Genomic DNA, 9,127 nt, shown 5'->3' with positions numbered 1-9,127 from the left:
GTTTCTTTTATAAACCACTCGAAAGCTCTGAGAGTCTAAGAGTACTAGTTTTGCTTTTTAGCGCGCTCTCTCCACAAATGAGATGCCTCGCGACCCTCAGCTTCAGAAAGAAGCCTTTTATACAAAGAAGGTATTTTCGGCAAGCGCTTATAGACACGATAAGGGCCAATTTCAGCAATAATGGAATAAATAAGGAATTTCATAGTTATTATTTAAGAGTTAAGAGAAGAAGGGCCGTTTGCATTGGTAAAATAAATAATGGTAATAAAATCATTGTGGCCGTCTGGACAAGTAACAACTACATTAACTATATCGATGGCTTTCTTTCCATAAAAGAGTTAAGAGTATCAGCATCCAATGAAATTTTATAGAGTCTAACTACCGATATGACACAAAAAACGTTGGTCGGTCCCCGACTGCAAACAAATACAAAGCTATTTTTATAATACTAATAAACGAAAAATGAAAGCATATCATTCACCAAATCTAGCAATCCAGTCAAGTCTAAATTAGGTCAGAAAACTTATAGGTAAAAAACTTAACACACAGCATCACAGGCAATCAACTAACAGCAGAAATAACAATGTTCTCACAAAATAAGAGAGAGTATTTAGAGAAAATAGACAAGAAGGAACGTAATACGCGGTCAACTACCCAAGCTAGCTTGTATACAACCCAAGAGGCATATACATGGTATCTGGTTATAACAAACCAAGAGTCCAAATCTATCAGACCAGTAAATATTCAAGTCCAAGACATACAGTAAAGACGGAGACTTGTTCACGTGATCATCGGAGTAGGTTCAGTATACACAAAACACAGGAATGCCTATCATTGAAAGTCGAATCTAAACTGTCTTTTTAATTTTTCGTTTCATTTTCAGATTGAAAAACAGCTCAGTGTTCAAGGGCGAATGGTAGTACCCATCGGCCGTGAAGGGGAGCTACAAAGACTGGAAGTGATGAACAAGTTGGGCAGAGGAGCTACACACAAGTACATGTCCGAGTTTGTGTCGTTTGAACCTTGCGTGGATGAGAAGGAACAACTGGAGAGGTGGGAGGATGCCAAAGATATTGAGCAATTCCATTTCAACACACCCGTCATGTATTAAATCAAATAGGAAAGGTCAAAAACAGTGGCGTAAGATTTGGTATTGGAAAGTACTTCTTCAAAACTATATCACATAAAAACTTCTTCTCTAAGTTTGAAGAACCAAGTAGGGTTCCCATGACCGCTGCCGAGTTCCCCCGCTGAATAGTGAGGGATATCCTTTGGCGTTCGTATAAGTAGGGCTATCGGCTATAATAAACGCCCTATGTCACTGTGACCTGATTAGATCTTTTGTGACTTTGTCGTGAGATTTCCAAAAGGGGGAACTGTAGACCCATGTATACATACCAGTACACCAGTAGGATAGGCCATATGATTACAGCGATAAATTTATTGGAAATGTTTCCATTTCTTTCAAAAAACTTGGAAAATGTAATATGAACGAATACTTGGCTGATCAAAATGAACAAATGCTACGTGAGATTTCCAAAAGGGGGAACTATAGACCCATGTATAGATACCAGTACACCAGTAGGTCCTTCTAGTCCTTGTAACTTTTGAATGAATGGCTAAAGAAAGCCCATGGTCGATCTGCTCGAGGTGTAGGAATCCAGGTTAGAAAGGAAGCGCTAGCGCTGCTTGCCTGCTCAGCAATAATTGAACTAAGGGTCTGCAACACAGTTTGAAATTGTCAAATTGAACTTCTGTTCGATTTTCATAGATTACTTAATTTAAAAATGAAATGTGATATTATCAATTAAAAAATTTAATGAAATGTATGTAACATACACAAAATTATCAAGTTTGTAAGTCAGGATATGTCTTTCAGGAATCAAAGAGACCACTTTAGTAAGTGGACACAAAATTATCAAGTTTGTAAGTCAGGATATGTCTTTCAGGAATCAAAGAGACCACTTTAGTAAGTGGTAAAGCACTTGGCTGGCATGCCAAGTTGAGGTACCATTTATTTTTACATTTGCCTTTTATATACGGTACATAGGTACCTATGTACATATTTATTACCAACTTGCAAAATTTACAAATCAGCTGATATTTTCAAGAAAATACGTATTTACGACATTTGAAATGTTGAGTACGTTGGTTATTGCGAAGTAGGTAGGTATTATTACATGTGCGAAAAGAAGTCCATCTTGATAATAAAAAAGACGTCAGCAGAAAAACATTTTCTAGCAAAATCGATAAAGTTTATCAGCCTCTCATCAATATTTAAACCCTCGCTGACAGTGCCTAGAGTTCTATTGATGTTAAACGCTCTTACAAAGATCACCTGTGAAACTATTAGTCAAGGGGGAAAAATCTTTTACTGAGTAGTGTGCCTAACTGTTTGTTTTCAGTTGAATATTCTACACATAAATATTCTGGAAAAGAACTAAACTATAAAGGTTTAGTTCTTTCTTGTTTTTCTTTTGTTTTATTTTCTCATATTATGCAAAGTTTGCTTTCCTTGTTGCCACAAAGTTTGTCATGCTTGTTGTGTTAAATAAAGAACTTCTCATAATGTTTAATATACAAGAAAAGTTTAAAAAGAAGAAGTGTAAGACACATCATCATAAGCGGTAGTAGTGAAGACTGACAAGAAAACGAAGATCATCAATCAAAACATAGTCGGCAAATTACATATCACATAATTGGCAGAAGGCACTTGTTTGGAGGAATCTACAATAGCGGCACAGCGTAAGAATCTCAAGAAACTAAAGTTAGACAAAAGTTCCTGAATCAAATAGAAAGGAAATATTTTAGCTGAATGTACACAAAGGAAGCTTTTCTAAATATTATAGTAGTGATTATGGATAGTTAGAGAAATTAAACCCATAAGGAATAAGCTAGTTTAGGTGAAATTTAGAATATATCCTCCAGATTCTCTTCAAGTACTTTTCAGGACAAGTTGGAATCTTGTTTCTACATTATAAAGATAACTATGGACAGTTTCAAAGGGATAATTGACAGTATTCTAGTTGTTGTTATGGACAACTAGAAATACGTTTCAATACCTATTTTCAGCATATTAATTGTTACCTGCATACTACCTACCTATTTCTTCAAGCTAATAATTAAATATGGAAGGTTTAAAAGAGTTCGTTGACAGTATACTAGTTGTTGTTATGGACAGCTAGAAAAACTTTTTCAAAAAAATATATCTTGTAATTGTACTTGGATTAAGCCATTACTTATTATGATCAACATATTAATTGACCTTATTTCTCCAAGATAATAATTAACTATGGAAGGTTTAAAAGAGTTCGTTGATAGTATACTAGTTGTTGTTATGGACAACTAGAAATACGTTTCAATAAGAATATATCTTGTAATTGTCTTAAACCATTACATATTTTCAGCATATCAAGACAATAATTAATTATGGAAGGTTTAAAAGAGTTCGTTGACAGTATTCTGATTGTTGTTATGGACAACTAGAAAAACTTTTTAATAAGAATATACATATCTTGTAATTTTATTTCGATTAACCCAATAACTATTATCAACATATTAATTGTTACCTCTTAGTACCGATTTCTTCAAAATAATAATTAAGTATAAGTATGGAAGGTTTCAAAGATATAATTGACAATATTCTAGTTGTTGTTATGGACAACTAGAATGAGTAGAACAATAACAAATATAATTCCAAACTAACTGAGAACTGTCCCTTAGTTTATAAGTAGGTAATTGTATAGTTAGAATTAGATAGTCATTATGAATGTCGCTAAACTAAAAGATGATGATTTGATAAACGTCATAATTGTTGTCATAGAAAACTAACTGGGATATTAAAGCAAAACAATGGAAACAAGGGTAGTACATATTATGTTATGTACTTTTGCAAGGAAATCTATGGGAAATGATTCTCTTTAAATGGGTGAATATTATATTTATAAGGATCATTGAGTAGATTTCTTTGTTACAGCTGTGGAAAAATATGGTATGTAGGAACATTGTATGCAGAAGGTCCAGAGTTTGATGCTCGTCATATATATAAAAAAAACTCGTACCTATCTAGAAAACCTATCCTATTATTTCAAGATTCACAAGAAGTTACTTTCTGGTGTTTTAGTTTTAACTTGGCAAGTACATGGGAAGTATTGTCTTTTTGCGCCCTTCTGATAAGGGACAAGATGGACATGCTAAGACACAGACCACACGAGTCTAATGTAGTAGTTATTTCATTGCTACGAAATAAAAACGCCAATGAAAGCCTCATCCGGAAAATTTGAATATTTGATTTTTCTTTGAAGATCTTTATAAAAGTAAAAAAAAAAGAGTAAGAAGAGAATGGCGGAAAATGACCTATACTATCAATGTTCAGATCGATTAATAATTTGCCTTCATTTTTCAACCCTCGTACTGTGCAAATGTATTAAATTTATGGAGACCAATAATTTACCTATTGGTGATTTGTGTTTTTCTGATTGATGGTCTGATAAGAACAAGGCATTTTTATGTATTTGATTTTTAAATGTTCATTCAGTGTTTCGTTATCAATATAAGTCTTGTGTCGAATAGATCGTAACTTTTGCGTTGTTATTTTTTGATCTTTTATTTCAATTTTTAAGCAGTCTGGAATCAGATTAGTTGTTCTAGTACAACTTGCTCCAATCAATTCATTGGTCAAATACTTTTGAGAAAAGGACGTCATATCTTAAAAATGTATACACAACAACAACAAACAGTTTCCTTCTGAACAATTTTTCTCTTAATCTACCACTGATAATGAAGAAAAATACTGAATCGAAGGTTTTTATTGAGTCAGTTAAAATTTTAAGAATAAAGATACAATGACGTTATTTGGACGTCCATTGAAAATAGAACGGTGCGTTCTTGCTGTATTTTTTATCTTGGGTCTCGAGAGGTCAGGGTTGGAACCGGATCCTGGTATGTCCTCTTTGAACCACCTCGCTGACTTACGCAGGCGAGATGTATGTATGACGAGACAATGAAAATGAAGAAAACTTTTTCTAATACAAGAATCCTATGCGGAATTTCCTCGAAGTGTTTGAAAGGTTACGTATGATAATGAGTATCAGTGAGAAGATTAGAAGAAAATGGAAAACTACCAGACACGTTACGATTACTGGGGAGACCTAGACATTAGAGGCCAAAACCTCTCTAGACCTGTGTAAGTTATGTAAATCACACACAGAGATCCTTTTTGATAAAAGGAAACTGTAACAACGCCATTCCGAAAAAAGAACCGTATCTGTTTCGATAAAGTTCTCCCCGGGTGGGAATCAAACACCGAGACCTAGCCCTTACATGGATACAACAAAAATCAAAAAAAACTCAAACTGCGCAAATAAGATCAATATCATATTGCACCAGTGGACCACACACCAACATCATTCTAAGTCCAACCTCATCAATATATTACCTACAACACAACAAACACATAAGATTGACCTTTGCTTTACAAGCAAGCGTAAAAAATCATTGGCTCCAACCACCCGCCTAGAGTAGAAGAGGCAATACTATCATAATGACATGCCTGCAACACGATCAGAGCGGCACAATCAGAATATTACAACACTAAAACACCGAGTGAAAACCAAAAATTTGGAATTCATGATGAATTCCCTATGCCACTCATTAGACATAATCAAAGACATTGTTACTGTAAAAGCCACCAGTCTTATGTATAAAAATAAAAAGTCATAATTTTAGCATCTCTAAACTATAACATCAAAATGTGAACAGAGTAAGACCACCCTCTCTCTCACTAGACCTCTCAAAATCTCTCCCCCTTAGGACTGAACTACTCATTTTACTTCCTTAAAACACATACTACGCTAACGAATAATAAATCAAAAATAATATATATCTTCGAATAGCAGTCCTCCAAAGCAAAAAAAACCCGAACAAATCTTAAGTAGAAGTTAAACTCATAAATTCCATACCTAATCTTTTCACTGTAAGACAAAGTGCTGACGACTAAGCTACCAAGGGTCTGTATCTTCCCTCTAGAACAAAGCGGAGGGAGAGGATGTTATGTTTGGAGAATGCTTGAATAATGTCCATTTGACATTTTTAATCAAACTAGAATCCGCAATGGCTTCATTTAACATTCGACACTTTCTTAGGTTTCATAGAAAACGGCAGGAAAGATGCTCACAGACTCAACCACCCCATGTTCAAAAAAGTAGAAATATTGACCAAACAATACAACAATAACTTAACATAACACTAATCTCAATTCGTCTCAAAAACAATTAACAAAAATGTAAAACAACATAACAACATCATAAATACTCTTCAATAAATACATATATTATATTCAAAAAATGTTTCTCCAGTAAAACAGGAAAAATGTAAAAGTTGAACCGGGGAGAAGTAAATGCACCGAGACATTCATCTTCTCATACACTATAACTCCAAAACGCTCAAACAATGGAAAACACACTTCGACCTAGGACCACACCTTCAAAAGACACTCTATTCTACGATGATTTGCCAGCAAATGATTATTCTACGACGATTATCATCCTCTTAGTAAATTTCAGATCAGCTCATCGTTTAGAAAACAAGAAAATCTTGGTGGCAAATCACTTGCACGCAACTCGGAAAAGTCGATGATCGCTAGACATTGGCATCAGGCCAGACGCTAACCCATCGGCAACGTTGCCCATCGCTCATCTCCCGTCTACACAGCTACCACGAAACAGATTAACCACTAACAGAAACCCAACATGAACCCCCTGAGACTTTGCAACAACTCTTTGCACAGAACATCAAAATCAGCCGCTCCTGATCTCTTGCAAAGCAAAAACACTACGAACTCTTATACGTAAGTAGTTCAGAATACCAAAACTCAAAATTAAACCCAAAAAGACGAAGAAAGAAAAATCAGCACAATAAAAATGTATCCAGAAAAATAGTCAAACATAAAACACAATGGTTTATGTTGAGACAGAAGAAAAAAATCTTTCCACTCGCTGCGCGCGCGGCCTACAGAATTCAAGATGCTCTCTCTCACTGAAAACAGTAAAACTATAATTCGAAATGACAATATCTTACACCTCACTGACTTTATATAAAGACGGCAAAAACCAATAACAAACGATATCGAACATATAAGACTGATAACAATAAACTACATTCTAAACTACACATGGGACTGAAACCATATTCTCATATTATAATATATTTGCAGTAAAGGACGCAAAAAGAGAATCGGAAGTCCATCTCGCAGAAGGAAACAAAAAAAAATAACGGTCCTAATCTACGACAATACGTAACTCTTATCTTTGGAAGCAGGCCATCAGAACTGAAAAGTGTCATGAAAAACAATGGCAGAGCAAAATAAAATACTGCAATACGTGAATAAAAACCTCAATACAATAACAACATTACACTAATAGGACATAGCAGATCATTCCCGAAGCAAACTAAACATAAATTTCAACCAACGTACAACCGAATAACGCCAAACCGCGACAGAACAAGGGATAGAGAGCTAGGAGGACAAACTCAAATTTCATTATTAGGCCTGTAGTACGGCATATAATGTATCTTCCACCAAAAAGAACATATTACAGCACTGAAGGCAATACTATATCACGAGGCAAACTAAACGAATATATGATAAAACACAACAAAAATCAAGAACATTTGGTTTGCAGCTCTACATAGTATTAAGAATTCTGTCTCAGCGGAAACCAATATGGAACAATATAATAGGAAATCATTGTAGAGCCACCAGAGCTCACTCGAAACGTAATGTCTTAGTACAGTCATAAACTACTCAAGTACTAGATAAAAAGGACCAGATGTTCCAAAACTATCCAGGCAAAGATCCATGAGACGAGTGTCTTCAATTACCGATTATCTATAGAAATTTGGAGCCTTATCACTTCCACCCTGACTGTGTTCTCCCCAGCCACTTCACAAACAAAAAACAAAAAACACACATATGCTACGAAAAAACGATAACCGTATACGAAAAATAGATCCTTCCACCACCTCCAGCGTATGATATGAGATACACAAGTCGCTGTCAACGTTTCCTCATGAAGAAAAGTCATCAACTAAGAAGACAGGTCACTACGAGAGAGACAATATGGTCTAACAACTCACGCAAATAACCAGAGAGTTTCATCATATGCACTGAATAAATCAAGAAGACACCCCAAACAACAGAAATATATTTTCCCACAAACATCAAACTATTTAACGACATCTGAAACCATCCAAGGCAAAATATAAAACAAAACTCAAACATGTACACAGAGTAAATATAACTCATATTTGATTCATAATCTCATATTACAACAAAAACAAAAATAATACAATGAACAGGAAATGAACCTGACTAATTCAAAGTGACACAAACACTACACAGAACACACAATCAAGTGCAAACTATAACAAACTAAAAGAACTACAACAACAAATACTCACCACATCATAACCAACTTTTTTATCTCGGATACCTAATCGTAAAAACCCAAATAACAATATCCGATATCCCAACCTTCCTGATAAAAAATTTAATTATTAAGAGTCCCTGTCAACAGTTCTAGAGTGAACCTAAATAAAATGGCTGAAAACCACCTAAAACACAACGCAAGCGTTAGAGATCCAAATTAAAATTGCACCACATTATACTCTATCTTAAATCTTTAAATAAATAAAAAGCCCACATCAACAAAATAATACCCACTTGATATAAAAAACAACAAAAAAGATCTTTAATCCGAAATCGTATACTGCTCTTTTAACAATCATTTCCGCTTCTCTTTAAATCGTATGGAAAAGTTTGGTTTTTGGAGAAGTGTCAGGCAAATGATCTCACCAAACAAGGTACCTCCAACCTCCCAAAAAGGGGGAATAAAAAAGGAAATTTCTCCCTCAGGTAAAAAAATCAATTCAGACACAACGTCAGCTAAGGCCAACACTGCTGTACACTTGACACTCTCATAAATATTATACAAGTACTAGTACTACTTAAGATATGTGAGTGCAAAAACAAAAACAAACGTATCGAGCTGAGCAGTAAAAGACGAGCAATAAGGGAGGGAAAGTAAGAACAGAGGGCAAGAACAACTAAAAATATAGATATCACGAC

At 34.8% G+C, this 9,127-nt stretch overlaps 1 long non-coding RNA gene across 1 annotated transcript in view; it reads left to right on the top strand.

Annotated features, from left to right (window-relative positions):
* LOC113472927 overlaps positions 1-1,852 on the top strand; it is a 10,049-nt gene extending 8,197 nt beyond the window's left edge. The window contains exon 2 of the long non-coding RNA XR_003395052.1: positions 1,651-1,852. This is a non-coding gene — a long non-coding RNA (uncharacterized LOC113472927). The remainder of the gene's footprint in view (positions 1-1,650) is intronic.
* Positions 1,853-9,127: the final 7,275 nt, after the last annotated feature.

The sequence above is a fragment of the Diaphorina citri genome, unplaced genomic scaffold, assembly GCF_000475195.1.
Source record: "Diaphorina citri unplaced genomic scaffold, Diaci psyllid genome assembly version 1.1 scaffold10556, whole genome shotgun sequence".
NCBI classification, from domain to species: domain Eukaryota; kingdom Metazoa; phylum Arthropoda; class Insecta; order Hemiptera; family Psyllidae; genus Diaphorina; species Diaphorina citri.
Note: the sequence above shows the minus strand (reverse complement) of the source record. Positions and strands in the feature narration are given on the sequence as shown.